Source organism: Martes martes (genome assembly GCF_963455335.1).
Source record: "Martes martes genome assembly, chromosome: 1".
Classification (NCBI taxonomy): Eukaryota; Metazoa; Chordata; class Mammalia; order Carnivora; family Mustelidae; genus Martes; species Martes martes.
In genome coordinates, this window is record NC_137888.1 from 181284042 (window position 1) to 181300228 (window position 16187).

Here is a 16187-nt window from a genome sequence, read left to right on the forward strand (position 1 = left end):
GAACACATAGCAAATGTTCTCTCCTTTCCAGCTATGGAGTGATGTTTTCATGGAGGGGAGAGTGAGGATTATTAATGAAGTATGTGATTGTTGTACCATCAGCCCCTGGAATGTGGTGAGTCGTAAATGAATTGGGCACTAATTCAACGCTAGAGACTCCATTTTTCTTTCTTTATTATCTTGTCATTGTAGCTGAGACTTGGAAACAGGATCTGTTTTAAGGACAAGGATGCCAGGTCTGCTGTAATGGAAACAGGCTGTTTGGGAAATCTGACCCCAGGATCATGATCTTAACTTGATAGTAGCCCACCTTCCTGGGAGCTTCTATTTTTTGTCTGTTAGGTATGTAGGTAGGAGAGACAGCATCTGTCAGAGTCCCGGCAGAAAATGAGCAGGGCTGACTTCTCTATTATGCATAACAGGCACAGTGCCTAGGGCCCGTGACACTTCTAGGAACCCACGGAAATGTTCTGCTTTCTTTTAAAATCAGAAGAGAAAAAGTAGATATCATCCAACCTGGCTTACATTCATCTTTTTACCAATACAGTCACAAAATATAATTTTTAGTAGTTTTTTATGGAGGAAGGCGTTCATGAAAATAGAAATGCCAAGGGCCCACCAAAGATATCATATGGACCCACAGACCAATGACAACTTCAAAGCATTTAACTGAAGAGTGTTAAGCAAGGGGGCTCTTTGCAAAGGGTTATTTGGACACCATAAACCAACGAGGGGGTGGTGACCCACTCAAGGACGAGCCACAGTGAGAATTACCACCACCTTTGGGCTTGATTTCACGATGGCAAGATGACCAATGGCCAAACCCAACTAGAAGCCAGAGGAGAAGTAGTTCAGAGGTTCAATCCATGTGGGCCAGCGCTGTAGGGTGCAGAGCAAGGAACAGGGCGGACAAGAGCAGAGAGAGGATGGGACACAGGATTGTCAACAAAGGATAACCAGTATCAGGACTCATAATCCAACCGTTGCATGCTTCTAGACTTTTTAGGTGGGTGTAACCCCTGCCTTTGTGTAGGATTAATAGGATCTATGCGTGGATTATAGAAGGAGGAAGTTATTTTCTTTCTTTTTTCAAAGATTTATTTACTTATTGAAAGAACATGCTAGTGGGGAGCAGGGGAGTGGCTGGGCAGGAGGGGCAGAGGGGGAGAGAAATTAAGCAGACTCTACACTGAGCAGGGAGCCCAGTGCTGGGGCTTGATCTCAGGACCCTGAGATCATGACCTGAGCCAAAAACAGGAGTTGGAATGGTTACCTGACTGAGCCTCCCAGGTGCCCTAGGAATTTATTTTCTGTTTCAAACGAAAACACACAGATTCAAAAGGCCAGTACCCCATCATGTGGCAAATGACCCAACCTTTCACACTCCTTTGCTTTATTTTGGAAGCATCTGTTTTTTAGGTTTCAGGTTTTCTAAATCCCTTTACAATCAAGGGCTCAACCTCCTGTTCTAGCCCAATGAGGGGATAGCTGAGAGAAGCAGTCAAGGAGAGACTTTTGAATCAGGCTGCCTGGCAAACTGGGATATATATTGAATAGCCATACGACCTCCCTGTGCCTCAATTTCTTTATCTGTAAAAGTAGGGTAATATAGTATGTGTTTCATAGGCTGGAGGGAGGATTAAATGAAATAATAGTAGCAAATATGTGTGTTTACTCTGAGATGCTGTGAGTGCTTACGGTGAGATGAACACTATTCTCAGTGCTTTATGTGTATTCCCCACACACAGAAAAGCAAAGATTACAACAGGAAGAGAGACAAGCCTGTAATGGTATTATTTGGTTATCTATATGCAGCTGTGTTTGAAAGTAAACTGCCACCAGGGTTTCATATATATGAATCAATAAATGTTAACTAATTTTTTGGAGGGGTTCTAAGCCAGTCAAATTGAATTTCTGTCACTTGCAACCAGGACGGTTCCAATAAAGTGGGTTCTCTCTCTCTCCCTCTCTTTCTATATATATATGTATATATATATACACACACACACATATAGATATAGATATATAGATACACACACACATATACATACACACCTGTGTATATTGTATATATTGTATATACACATAAATATATCTTCATTAGCTAAAAAATCAAGGGGAGGATGGTAGAATGTGTAGATAATATCTCTAAACTTTGAGGAATGCTGCTATAGAGAGACTTTTATTAAGAGAACCAATGAAAATGACCTTGAATTTGGTCGGTACTTAACAGTGCCAGGTGATGGTGTGTATCTGATTTGAAACAGTCCCTACAGCTGCCCTGTGAGACAGCAGTCAGTGCTGATATTAGCCCACTTCATCGAGGAAGATATGAAACCCCAGAAAGCCAGAATAACTTACCCAAAGTCAATTAGCTGATGAGTTTGTGGAGCTAAAATTCAAACCCAAAGCCCATGCTCTTTTTTTTGTGATAGGCTTCCTCCCCCTGTTGCCCTGAAAGTGCCCGGATGGAGCCTCCATGCAGCTGAGCTGGTGTGGTTTTTGCCATCTTCTTCTGTTGCATCAGAGAAGGCATGCATAACCGCGAGAACAAGGTAAAGGCTGATGGGGTCAGAATTGTGGCGATGAACACGGTTCATGATAATATATGAATTCCATGCATCAGCTTTGAAAAGGCAAGCATCTCTCCCGCAGAGTAACTGAATGCACGGAGGCTTTCCTCTACCTGTTTCCACTTACTGTGTGTTTAGTAATAGCCAAGCTCTCCGTGTTTACTTCTGCAGCAGCTATCTTACTGTGTTACGTGCTTTAGCAACAACGGAAGAGTCTAATGTGGCACCTGCTGGCCTGTATCCAGAAGCAAATTCCTTTGTAAGGATTCCTATCTGTTAACAGTATTTCTGCCCTTAGTACAACCAAAGGCAGGTCTTGCTGGTGAGTGGAGGTGGGCAGAGGGTGGGGGAGTATTTCCCCCAGGTTTAGAGCTGGAGCCCTTTAGTTCTCCCAGAGGGCGCCTGGGGTAGGAATGGGGAGTTGGTGAGCCTGGAAACTCACTCTAGCAGGCTGAAGGACTCAGCCTTTATTATATCCTTCAAAACAGGAATGAAGAATGGAGAACATTCTTAGACTTTTCCAAGCCCAGGGTTTCCATCTCTTGGGGCTAATATCAAATGATGTTCCAACTTTCTGTGTTATTCCTGAAGCACAACTGCTTTCTCCTTCCTCTATGTTCCCAGAGCTTGAATACAGCACTCACTGTATTTTTCTCCAATACCCTTTCCTTTTTTTCTTTTTAAATTTCCTTTCCCTTGGGGCGCCTGGGTGGCTCATTGGGTTTAGCCTCTGCCTTCAGCTCAGGTCATGATCCCAGGATCCTTGGATCGAGCCCCACATGGGGGGGGGGGTTTCTGCTCAGCAGGGAGCCTGCTTCCTCCTCTCTCTCTCTGCCTGCCTCTCCGCCTACTTGTGATCTCTCTGTCAAATAAACAAAATCTTTTAAAAAAATTAAAAAAAATAAAATTCCTTTCCCTTTCTGTAATATAAAGTCATTATTGCTAGGGCACTGGACAAAAGAAAATACTCATAATTCTATACCTGGGAAGAATCATTCTAAGCATTCCTACTCTCTTTCTTATTTTATTTTATTATTTTATTTTATTATTTTTTAAGATTTTAAGTAATCTCTGGATGGGGCTCAAACTTAAAACTTTGAGATCAAGAGTTCCATGTTCTACCAGTGGAGGTAGGCAGGAGCCTATCTTCCTTTACTTTAAAAGATATTTTATTTTCTAGTTAAAAGCACGTGATGCCAAAAGGGCAGCAATCCCTTTGTGTTTTAGGTGGCTAGTGCATAGGGAGTTTGGGGGATGTTTGCTGCATCTACTTGGTTGAGGTGAGCACAGATCCAGTGTTGACTTTCCTTTGCTTAAAAAATTCTTTTTTTCAATTACTTATATCAAAGTTACCTAGAAACTTCATCAATCAACTTAGACCAAGGAGGAAAGATGCTTCTTTTAGTAACTAAACCTCCTGGGCCGTAGACTCCTGGTCCCTTTCTTCTGACTCTTATCTGTCTCAGCCTGTTTTTTTTTAAGACTTTTGGAGATATAACTCACATCCCATAAAATTAACGTACTTAGAGTGCACAGTTCAGTGGTTTTGGTCTATTGACAGAACTGTGCAATCAGCACCACTGCATTCTACTAGAGCATTTTCGTTCCCTGGAAAGAAACCCTACAGCCAGTTAGCAGTCAACCCGTTTCCCCTTCCTCACCCCCTGGTTCTTAGTCTACTTTCTCTCTCTGTGGATTTGCCTATTCTGGACATTTCAGAGAGATGTAATCATGCAGTATGAAGTCTCCTGAGACTGGATTATTTCATTTAATAATGAAATGAAGCATGATGTTCTCAGGGTTCATCCACATTGTAGCAAGTATCCACATTTCATTCCTTTTTATTGTTGCGCTGCCTGTGTTTTGCTGTCTGTTGCTTCTTCACATTCTTCGAGAATTCTTAATGGCATATTTATTCAGACATCTCCTGCTAGTTGATATTTGCCTCCTTTACCCAAGCATTGTGACATCTAACATATTCCTTCACTCGGGGCCCCAGGATCAAGTAACAACCATGTTAGAATTTGCCAGACCCTAAACCCTGTATATTTCAGGCTTATGTGATGTTACATTTACCCCATTGGATGTCCAACTCTTAGGAAGCAAGTATGTTTGAAGGTAATAATCTCATACAAAGATAAAGACCTGAACATACAGAACAGTTCAAAATTCTAGACAGACAATCTTGAAAAGCAAGATAAAATTTCTAGGTGAATCTGTCGAATACTTTATTAAGAAAAAATACCAACCTGAAAAAGAGTTTTAATTAACTGGAGGGTGGCTCGGCATCAACTGGGTTCTAGGAAATAGAAAAGTTTTATGATGTTCTAAATTGTGCTCATTTTTTGGGTATTGTAAGAACCAAGAGAAATTGGCCCAAGGTTTATTGGAGCTTTGAAGTCTAGCCATCAAATCAGTGAGTGTCAATTACCTCGATGTAGGCTGCCAAGAAGATCACTTATTATTAATGCATCGTGAAATGGATCACTGGGATGTTAAGATAATTCTTTGTTATGAGTCCTGTCTCTACGTACAATTGAGTTGTTTTCCTAACTGTATTTCAGAGGTCTAGGATATTTCTGTATCTAATCAACTCATCGCTTTTTTCCTCTGCATAATATTAAGGCATTCATTAGCTTTCAGCAGCACTGCAGAAGTTGGCTTTGGTTTAAAATTGTGCCCATGGTAGAGGGAATGTTTCTACAAACCACTTAAAACATTATTAAGCTGTACTCTTTTCCCCCCTCAGAATTTATTTAATCTCATTAAACCTAAAAAATGGCTAAGCAGCGGGTAGCATTTTCATTTTTTTCTTGGTGAATCAAAACATGAAAAAGAATGCAAACATTAAGAGGTAATGAACATTGGATGCACTCTCTGTTCTAACTTTCCCGACTTAAAGCAATATAAAATACTTAGATGTCATTATCTAAAATACTTATGATGGGGTTGTTTTTCCTCGATAAGAAATTAATTGGTAATAAATCTGTGTTAGAGCATAACTGGAAGTAAAAACAGACTGTACCAACTTAATTTGGCTTCAGGGATAAGACGGAAGCAGATGTTGGAATTAACATTTTAAAATATTATCCCTCTAAGTCAGCATTTGGATAGGAGATCGGTTGTGGAATTTCAAGTGGAAAGCAGTAGGTTCACTCATCCAAGGTCTCATAGCTTTGGAATATGTTTTGGGACCTCTGGAATATACACAAAACAGCACTTAGAGACAGAACTCATAACCAAGAACTATCCTAACATCCTGGTACCCACAAATTTGCACATCAACCATGAGCGTGGGACATACTTGTCCTGAATTATTTCCATTTTGACAACATATATGCTACCAATGTGAGCACTGTTAGCCAAAAGCCCAGGTGACTCAGGTGAGATGGGTTTTAGTCCTTTGTTGCTAAATAATTGTGTTGCCATGGGCAAGTCATTTAACTGTTGGGAACACCAGTTTTCTTGTCAGTGAAAAGGGACAATTATTAGCTTCCTTGAATACTTCACAATGTGTGGAGCACTGTGGGAAAGTAAAAAACACTAAAGAAATAGAAGTTATTTTAAATCAGCAAACTGTGACTTAAAACAATGAAAGAGCATATGTTATAGACACAACTCCCAAATTTCAGTTTTCTCTAAGAACTTTCATTAGGAATTCATGCAAAGAAAACAATCGAAGGAATATGTTAAAATGTCCATCAGAGCATTACCAGTAATGATGAAATATGGGGAGTAAGCTAAGTGTCCAACAACAGGGGACTGGCTAATTAAATGACATTCTGGCTCTTTCAAGGAATGCCATACCTCTATGAAAATCTATAACATCCTGTAAAGTAAAAAAAAATTGCAGGTTACAAAATGGTATACCCTATGGCTACCTGGCCCCACTATTTGGTTTTTTGGAAACAAAATACATATGCAGGAAAGATTGTGTGTAGATAAAACATTAACAATGATTATTTCTGACTGCGTAGAATATGGATGATTTTTGGGGGGGGGGCGTGATTTTGTGTGTTCTTAAAGTTTTCTGTATAAACAACATACAACTTTTTTTATTAGAAAGATATGCGTGTATAATCTCCTTTTCTTCCCCCTCTCTTCCTATATTATTGATTCTCAATCTGGGTGGGTAGATAGAGGCCAGGGATTCTGCTAAACATCCCACAATGCCCAGGGCAGCCCCCGCAGCAAAGAATTAGCTGGCCGAGATATCAATAACTCCAAGGCTGAGAAGCCCTGTGCACATCTGTCCTAGGTCAGAATTCTGTTGTTGGTCTCGCCCAACTCAGGAGAGCTGTCTATGGTGGTCCCTGTAGCTAAGGCTCACTCTCCTTTCACTTTCTTCTTTCCATTGGCTCTTCTCTTCCATCCAGCCTGTGGAATCTTGCCTTGTCTGAAAGCTAGAGGGGAGGCTATTTTTTCCCAATCTATTGTTCAAGATATGCTGTGCCTTTTTGATATTCAAAAACTTGGCTTCTGGGTCTCAGAAACCCTTTCAAAACTATTATATCTCCAGCATGGGTTTCAGCGGCCTATTTTGAAACTCATAAGCCATGGCTCTGTGTCTTTGTTCTCAGAGTTTTGCTTTGGTACATTTTTCCCTAGGGTTGTAAGCATACGTCTAGCTGCTTGAATTTGTTGCGGGTGAGAACAGAAAGTAGGGTCATGGACTAAAAAGAAGTACAAGGGAATATTTAAAAAATCATCTCTGCACGTGTATTTACTCGTTACAATTTATGTCAGTGTGTGCTAATAACCTTACAAAGTAAAGGTCTGACATGGTGAATCATGGTTTAGTTTTTATCTGTGGCTCTTAAAAATCTTATTAGCATGTTAGAATGTTCTGAATTCACCAGAGGCAAAAATCAGCTCTGTGTGGAACCTTGTTTATCACAACTGGGTGGAAGTGTCGCCTTGGGGACGGCCACATTCAACATGACACCCGCTCCTTGCTATTCTCTGTCTCATTGTCTTCAGCCCGGCCCTGCATGCCTGTGCCAATTTGCAAGATTTATTTAGAAATCCGTGTGTAAAAGAGAGATTCTCTTGAATTTTTCAGGCTGGGTGCATTGGGAGGGTAAGCAGTATAAGCATGGCAGGAAAATTACCAAGTCCTCCAAAACAAACTATTTGAAGTTTTTTTTCATCCTGTGGCACCTAGAAGCATGATCACTGTTATGTCCACAAATTCTGCCTCAACCTCCCTTTTGCTGAGAGAGTCATAATGTGTAGACTTTGGCTGAGAGTGAGCACTAAAAGGCATCGGTCTATCACAGCTGTGCCCTACCTGTGATCCTTCACTTGGCAGCCCCCCTCCCTCTCATGGCTTTAGTGAATATCTTTAGGCGTCTAAGTAGATAGATGATTTCCAAATCTGTGCCTCCAGCCCAGATCTTTCCATGCTACTCAAGGTTCTGAGGCATGTTGGAGTAGAGGGAAAGCATGTTTTTGACTTAGAAACGTTCTAGCTTGCAAAATCACATTAAGAAACATCAGAGAGAGGGGCACCTGGGTGGCTCTGTGGGTTAAAGCCTCTGCCTTCAGCTCAGGTCATGATCCCAGGGTCCTGGGATCGAGCCCCATATCGGGCTCTCTGCTCAGCGGGGAGCCTGCTTCCCTCTCTCTCTCTGCCTGCCTCTCTGCCTACTTGTGGTCTCTGTCTGTCAAATAAATAAATAAAATCTTTAAAAAAAGAAAAGAAAAGAAACATCAGAGGGGCTCTCTGAACCTCAGTTTATTATCTGTAAAGCAGAGAGAATAAAGAATCTCTAAAAGGAGTTAATTCCATAAAGAAATGAGATAATGTGGGTAGAGACATCAGATGTGTTAGTTATTTCTTACTGGGATGCCCCATGCAGATCACAAAATTTCCAGGCACTGGAATTCCCAATAAACTCAGACAGGGACTCCCTGAACCTTTCTTTCAGAGGTGATCTTGGAGTCAATGTTTCTCTCTGCTCTGAGCTCTGTTTCTGTAGGTTGGCTTCTTCATAGCTTCAATTATATATTGTGTATAAGGATCTGTCATGTAATTTAGTTCATCTACTTCAAATAAATGGCTCAGTCTCTTGGGCTCCCCCCCTTTTTTTGGGTGGGGGATCCCATTTTCAAATTCTAGGGGAAAATGTATGATTGACGAGTCAGAAATATTGGATGGATAGAAAGTTCTAGACTTAGAAGCCCAAACTAATCTGGTTAGCTGTTGTTATATGGTTTGGTCAATCAGGGCATTGCATCAGGCAGCCTCCTGGAATGGACATTAATTTGTTATTGTCTAACACTCCTTCTTTTGGAGGAATTTATAACTGTGTGGTTATAGTGGGACTGCTATTCGTCTCCTATACCCTGCCTGGGCAAGGGATGAGTTTGTAAAACAAGCTGGCCTGGATTTCTTTAATTTGAAGCTGGAAGAGTTTGTTGAATTTAGGGTCCTATTGCTGGATAGGGCTCGGACCTGGTGGAGGACAATTTTCTTGCCTTTTGAAAGAAACCTTCTCTTAGTAAGAGAGAATAAGGCCAATCCATAGAAAAGACCATAGTCAAGATACAGGGAAGAAACACTCATACATTCATGCTCTTTCTTAAATACCAGTATCTAGCTACATTTCTAGAGCATCTCAGTTATGTAAATAGCCACCTCTTTTTGCCTGGGTCTGTTTGTGTTGAGTTTCTGTCACTTACAATCAAGGATTCTGGCTAGGATGCTTTCTCAGAAGGGGATGTTTGGCAGGCGGGCAAATGTCTAATACTGCAACTTGCTTGAAATCCATGGGATTTGAGGCCCACTGATAGATTTGGCTTCCCTGGTGGGTAAGCCCCCGATCGAGAATATTTCAAATGTCAGATGTCCAACTGAAGCCTTTTAAATCCTCCTTTAACATTTACGACCTTTGACTAAATAATGTTGTTTCAAGGTAGAGGCAAAATATTCAAGTCCAAAAATAAAAGTTGAATGCCATGTGGGTTTTGTTGCCTGTATTAAAGTAGAGCAGATGGAAAGAAAGTTGGAATAAAACCCAGTGCTTATTTTTCTGTTTTCTCCAAAACTTTCCTCTAGAAGTCTAGGAGAGTCAGTAGGCCAGTTAAGGACTGGAAATGTTAATATTTCTGCTGTAAGTTGCCATAATATCAACTTCATGATATAAGCTCAGCATCCTTGGAATCCAAGTTCCAAAGATACTTGATGACGTTCCCCTCTTTGCCATCATCCTCCATCCACACTGAGTCTTTTCAAAGGAAGCTGAATTGGTGAACGGGGGAGGAAGAGATTCTCAGCACGTGTCAGGGTGATGCAGGGTGGCTGTTGCTAAGAGTGCAGAGTCATAAAGGGAAGAATGTTGGGACACCTGGGTGGCTCAGTTGGTTGGCTGTCTGCCTGCGACTTGGGTCATGATCCTAGAGTCTTGGAATTAGACCTGCATTGAGCTCCCTGCTCAGTTGGGAGCCTTCCTCTCCCTCTACTTTCCCTTGGCTTGTGCTCTTTCTTTCTCTTTCTGTCAAATGGATAGATAAAATCTTTAAAAAAAAAAAAAAAAGGAAAGAACATTAATAATAGAGCCAGGCTAAACCAATGATGGGATACAAATGTGACTCCAAACCCTGTTTTTCCTCAGAATATTATTCTCATCAGCCTATCACTGCTCAAGCATTTCTGCATCTGTGCCAATAGAGTCTCTCGTATGTTTAAAAATTTCAGCCTCTTGGGGCGCCTGGGTGGCTCAGTGAGTTAAAGCCTCTGCCTTCAGCTCAGGTTGTGATCTCTGGTTCCTGGGATCGAGCCCCGCATCGGGCTCTCTGCTCAGCTGGGAGCCTGCTTCCTCCTCTCTCTCTGCCTGCCTCTCTGCCTACTTATGATCTCTGTCTGTCAAATAAATAAATAAAATCTTTAAAAAAAATAAAAAAATAAAAATTTCAGCCTCCTTCCTGATTTTGTTGGGCCTCACCTCAAATTTGCTATATGATCAAGTTATTATCAGTATTATTATATTTTTCTTAATTGGTGTCACATTTTAATTTAATCTAATTCTAAATAACAGTATCCATGAAATCAGAAGTTTGGTGTTTTCATTTAGCGCCCCTCCCAATATCCATTCTAATAAATTAAAACTATTAAAATAATCCTTCTGTTTATCACCCAAAATAATCTTGTAAGAAAATTGTGAGATGCAACCCACATTTTGGGGGGGAAAACTCCCTAGTAATATACTGTTTCTTGGGTTACTGCACATATATGTTACACATATGGAAGAGATCACAGTTTGAAGCTTTATTTCTGGACATCATTAGTAGATCGCAGAAGGTCGTGTTAGAGTTTAGAAGGTAAGAACCAGTAAAGTTTGATGGTGCAGAGGGGTTAGAGAAACAATAATGTCTTGCTTACTTTCTCCCCTACAAGACTGGCAGCTCTAGGACGAGGAGCTCAGTGGCTGTCTTGTTCATCAGTGTGTCCTAGTAAGTAGCAGAGAGCCTGGCTTAGAGTGGGGACTCACTATATGTTGGAGATAGAAAGTATAGCCTGAATAAGGATTCCATCTAGGTCACCTTGGCATGCTTTTGTTAAGTTCTTTGGGGTCAGGGATTACAAATGTCTTTAACAACCAAATCCCGGGGTGCCTGGGTGGCTCAGTGGGTTAAGCCTCTGCCTTCGGCTCAGGTCATGGTCTCAGGGTCCTGGGTTCGAGCCCTGCATCAGGCTCTCTAATTGGCAGGGAGCCTGCATCCCCTCTCCCTCTGCCTGCCTCTCTGCCTACTTGTGATCTCTCTATCAAATAAATAAATAAAATCTTAAAAAAAAATACAACTGAATCTCATGTGCCTATTACCATGTCTAGCACACACAAACAAAATTAAAACATTTTTTTGTTTATATAAATATATGTTTAGTCTAAGCCTGGTAAGTTTTGATACAAATTGAATTATGCCCCACATTTTAAGCTTTAAAATTTGGCCAGTTTGGGTTGATTTAGAAGAATTTCTGTTAGTTTGAAACATTTTTAGATTGTGGCAAAATACACATAAAGTTTACCACTGTAAGCATTTTTAAGGGTACCACTGGATGGTGTTAAGCATATTCATATTGTGGTGCAATCATCACTACTATCCGTCTCCAGAACTCTTTTCCTCCAGCTGAAACTCTGTCCCCTAACTCTGTACCCTAAACGCCCCATTCTCCCTATGCTCTATCTTCTGCAACTACCATTCTACTTTGTGTCTGGACAAAGTGACTACTCTAGGTACCCCGTATAAGAGGAATTATACAGTAGATGTCTTTTTTGACTGGCATATTCCACTTAGCATAATGTCTTCCATGTTCATCCTTCTAGGAGCATGTAGCAGAATATCCTTCCTTTTAAAGGCTAGATAATATTATATTGTATGTGCATACCACATTTTGTTTATCCATTCAAGGACACTTGAGTTGCTTCCAGCTTTTGGCTATGGGTATAATATTGCAATGAACATGGATGTGCAAATTTGACAAACACAAATTTTAAATGAATTCATAAAAGAATCAAGGAAAAAAATAAATAAATGAGTGACAGTGGCAGTCTTCTGGGTAGCTGGGGGTGATATGACCACATTAGGAGACGGTGGGTGAAAGGGATGGGGAAAAAGTACCAAAGGAGCATTATTTCTTTGATGATTCTACCTGAGGCCAGTCCTGTTTGGAACTAGCTCTTGCAACAGCTCTTGTGTGATCTCTAAAATTGCCCTCCCACTGTGGTTTCATGAATCCTTCTTATGCTAATTTACCCTGAAGCGCTGTTCTTTTCCAGGGCATAAATTATTGAAGCGGTTGCGGTCAGTGAAGGGAAGGATAGTGAAACCCACCTGAGTCTTCCAAAGCGAATGGCCAGACGCCTTGTCTGGGTTCCAGAAGTTTAAAGCAAGCCTGACCAAGCCATCCCAGGCAGGAAGTCATTTAACAGCTAAAACGGCTGCCCACTTCCTAAGTGAGGCAGGGGGAATGAGGGATCCGGTGAGAGATACCTCACATCTTTACACCATTGCAAGTTTCCCGGGCTTTTTCCCTGACCAAGACTGTAGGGAAGCCACTAGAATAGAAAGTGATTCACAAAGACCGGCTGAAGCCATTTTTAGATGTTCACTCTCAGGGAGGAGAGCCTATTAGTATCTGTGTAAAGAGGGCCAAAGCTGGCATTGCACGTTGTGCTCAGCATTTGGTTTGGCGGCGGGGGGGGGGGGGGGGGGGGTGTATTTGAGCGAGGGGATGGACCCTCTTTGTGTTGGGGAGTGTCGGTGTATGAGACAGGGCTGTCTGAAAAAGGCAAGCTGAGCTCAAGAAGCTTGACTCATATTTCCTCAGAGGATGCTTAAAAAACAGGCTGAAAACAAAAAATATATCAGTCATTTCATTTATCAAAGTTCTTGCAGTTCCCAGTTTGAAGTAAGGGAAAGCAAAGCAAATATCTGCCTAGAAAAGTGAACTTGAAAAGCTAGAGGGCTGGGGTAAATAAAAAAAAAAAGTCAGAAAACACTGCTTTGAAAATTTCAAAGACAAAGGCAAAGGAATACACAAATGCTTTTTGCTTTCTGCTCGCCCGCCCCAGCATAAGCTTCGAAGTTAAAGAGATTGGCTCAAGGCCTCAGTCTGCCATCAAATAGTGGTTTCAACTGTGGGCATATTACTTAATCTTTTTTTGAGCCCCAGCTTTCCCATCTGCGAAATGGGTGTTGTACATAAGAGAACTTATGTTCTAGGGTTGTGAGGATAGTAATCCATGTGAAACAGTTAGCAGAGTGAGCCATCTCCCGATTAATGGTAATTAGTATTCTTATGAGTCTTATGAGTCTCCTAAGTAAAAATTACTTTTAAAGTTCATGAGCTTGGCAAAATTTAAAAAATTTTAAAACAGAAGATTCCGTTTGACAAGAGGATTTTATGAACGGAGCCCCGTGGAGTTGGAATGTTCCTTCTCGGGCATGGTTAGTTATCAGCAGATTGATTAATCACCAGGACAGGTCCAACAGGTGCTACAAATAGGGAAAATAGAAACAATGTCTAAGTCACGTGGTGTCACCATCTACAAATACAGAGGCTTGTCAAAGAGAGCTTTGTGAGTGTGTGTGTGCATGCAAAGCCCTGTTGGTGCAACCTTCCCAGGTTCTCACATAAGAAGATAAAATAATTAGACCTCATTTTTAGGAAGCAGATATTTTATTGATTTTGCACTACCTCAAAGGACGCACAATGGGTGATAGAGAAAGGAAGGGTGTTATTGAATGAATGGCAGGGATTTTTTTTTTTTTTTTTTACAACACGGATTGTTATGTTTGCCTAGAACAGGTTTTATTATTATTTTTTTTATTTTTAAAGATTTTATTTATTTATTTGACAGACGGAACACATGTAGGCAGAGAGGCAGGCAGAGAGAGAGAGAGGAGGAAGCAGGCTCCCCGGCGAGCAGAGAGCCCAATGCGGGGCTCGACCCAGGACCCTGGGATGATGACCTGAGCCGAAGGCAGAGGCTTAACCCACTGAGCCACCCAGGCGCCCTGCCTAGAACAGTTTTTACTGGCTCTTTGCTTGGATGGCTTTCGGTCACTGAGCTCTCAGCTCCTCTGTCACTACCTCATGGGGACCTTCCCTGATCAGCCCATCTAAATTAAGCCCATCCCCCATTCTCTTAATCCTCTAGCCTTCTTTTCTTTCTTTTAAGCCCTTACTCTGTTCTGAAATTGCTTTGTTCATTTGTTTGCTGATTTGCTCACTGTGCAACTCTTCCTGTAACAAGACACACAGGTCATGTGAAAGCAGAAGCCACATCTGCCTTGTTTGTCATGGTATCCCAGAGCCTGGCGTGTAGCAGACATTCAATAAATACGTGATGAAGAAATAATTGAATAATTGGGGCTTATTTGGCTTTATTTTAATTTATTTAGAGAAAGTGAATGAGATGGGGGAGGGGCAGGGGGAGAGGGCGACGGAATATCCCGAATCAACTCTGCCCTGAGCGCAGAGATCCAGAGACGGTGACCTTGAGATCATGATCTGAGCCGAAAGCAAGAGTCGTTGCTTAGCAGACTGAGCCACCCAGGTGCCCTTCATTTGCTTTTTCTTTTCTTTTTTTTAAAAAGATTTTATTTATTTATTTGACAGAGAGAGAGATCACGAGTAGGCGGAGAGGCAGGCAGAGAGAGGGGGGGAAGCAGGCTCCCTGCTGAGCAGAGAGCCTGAGAGCCCAATGCGGGGCTCGATCCCAGGACCTTGAGATCATGACCTGAGCCAAAGGCAGAGGCTTTAACCCACTGAGCCACCCAGGCACCCCTTGGTTTTTCTTTTTAAAAAACCTAATTTGCCTTTTCTTGTGGTGATTTGATTAGTAAATCTCAATTCATCAGATCATTTTGGCTTCTTGCCATTGCACAAAAGAAATGGGAAAATCGTAGATGGTGCTTAACTGTGCCATCTTACCTTAGAATCATACTTTTATTAGTTTGCTTGGGCTGCTCTAGCAAAGTATCACAAATTAAGGAGCCTAAACAACAGAAATTATCATCTGTCAGTCCGCGTCAGATCAAGACGGTAAGTTTGGTTCTTTGAGTCTGTTCCACGCCTCTCCTCTCTGCCGGTGGTTTGTCTGCCATCTTTGGCACTCCGAATAAGGTCACATTCCAAGGACTAGGGGTTACGACATCAGCATATGAATCTGGAGGACACAAAGCCCTAACAATATTGAACACCCAGGATGGGAGAATATGTTATTAGAGCCACAAAATCATTAAATTTGTTTTTTCCCCATCAGGATAGGTAAACTTCAGTCCAGGGAAACTTGGACTTAGAAAAACAGCAGTGCTTAAGTTAACACTCAGACCCATGGCAGGACCATGCTTGACTCTAAGTCCCCAGTCAATAAATATTTGGCGAATGAATGAATGTGGAGTACTTCTAAATGACTTAGTCCTTCAGATCTTCCAAGTCTTTGTTCCAAAGGTCAGGTGACAACTAGCATGACCACTACCTTTAAAATCACGCCCACCCAGCCCTAATCTCCCTTTCCACACTTCACTTCTCTCTGTCATACACCTTCTATTCAACTGTGTTTTACTTACCACGTTATTGCCTGTTTTCCTTCACTAGACTGTCAGCTCCATAACAGCAGGAGTTTTTCTAGGGTTTTTTGTTGTTGTTGTTGTTACTTTTGTAGATACCAGCACCTGTTTACAGCGCTTGACACAGAGTAGACTCTTTATTTCATTGAGTGAATGAATGAATGGTCTCTGGAGAGAGGTCTGGCATCTCCTGGCATGTTTTCCTTGCATCTGTTCTCATTCTCCCTAGAATCTCAGCACAAAGAGACATCTCAAAGGTCAAGCCCCTGTCTCTGATGCTTGAATTCCCTCCAAGACTGGGGACTACTTGGTAACAGACTGTCTTGGGCTCGGAGCCCCAATTTTGATGATAAAAGAGTCAAGAATTCAAAGTGTTAAGTGATACACAAAATAATACGGTGTGGGGGTATGTGTGTGCATAGAACAAAGGTATTGAGAAGAGAGACAGGAAGGCTTCCATATGTTAGCTCAAGCAATAGGCTCAGAAAAGGGCAAGTAGACAATGGAGCACAGCTGGGGCAGGATGACGCATTATTT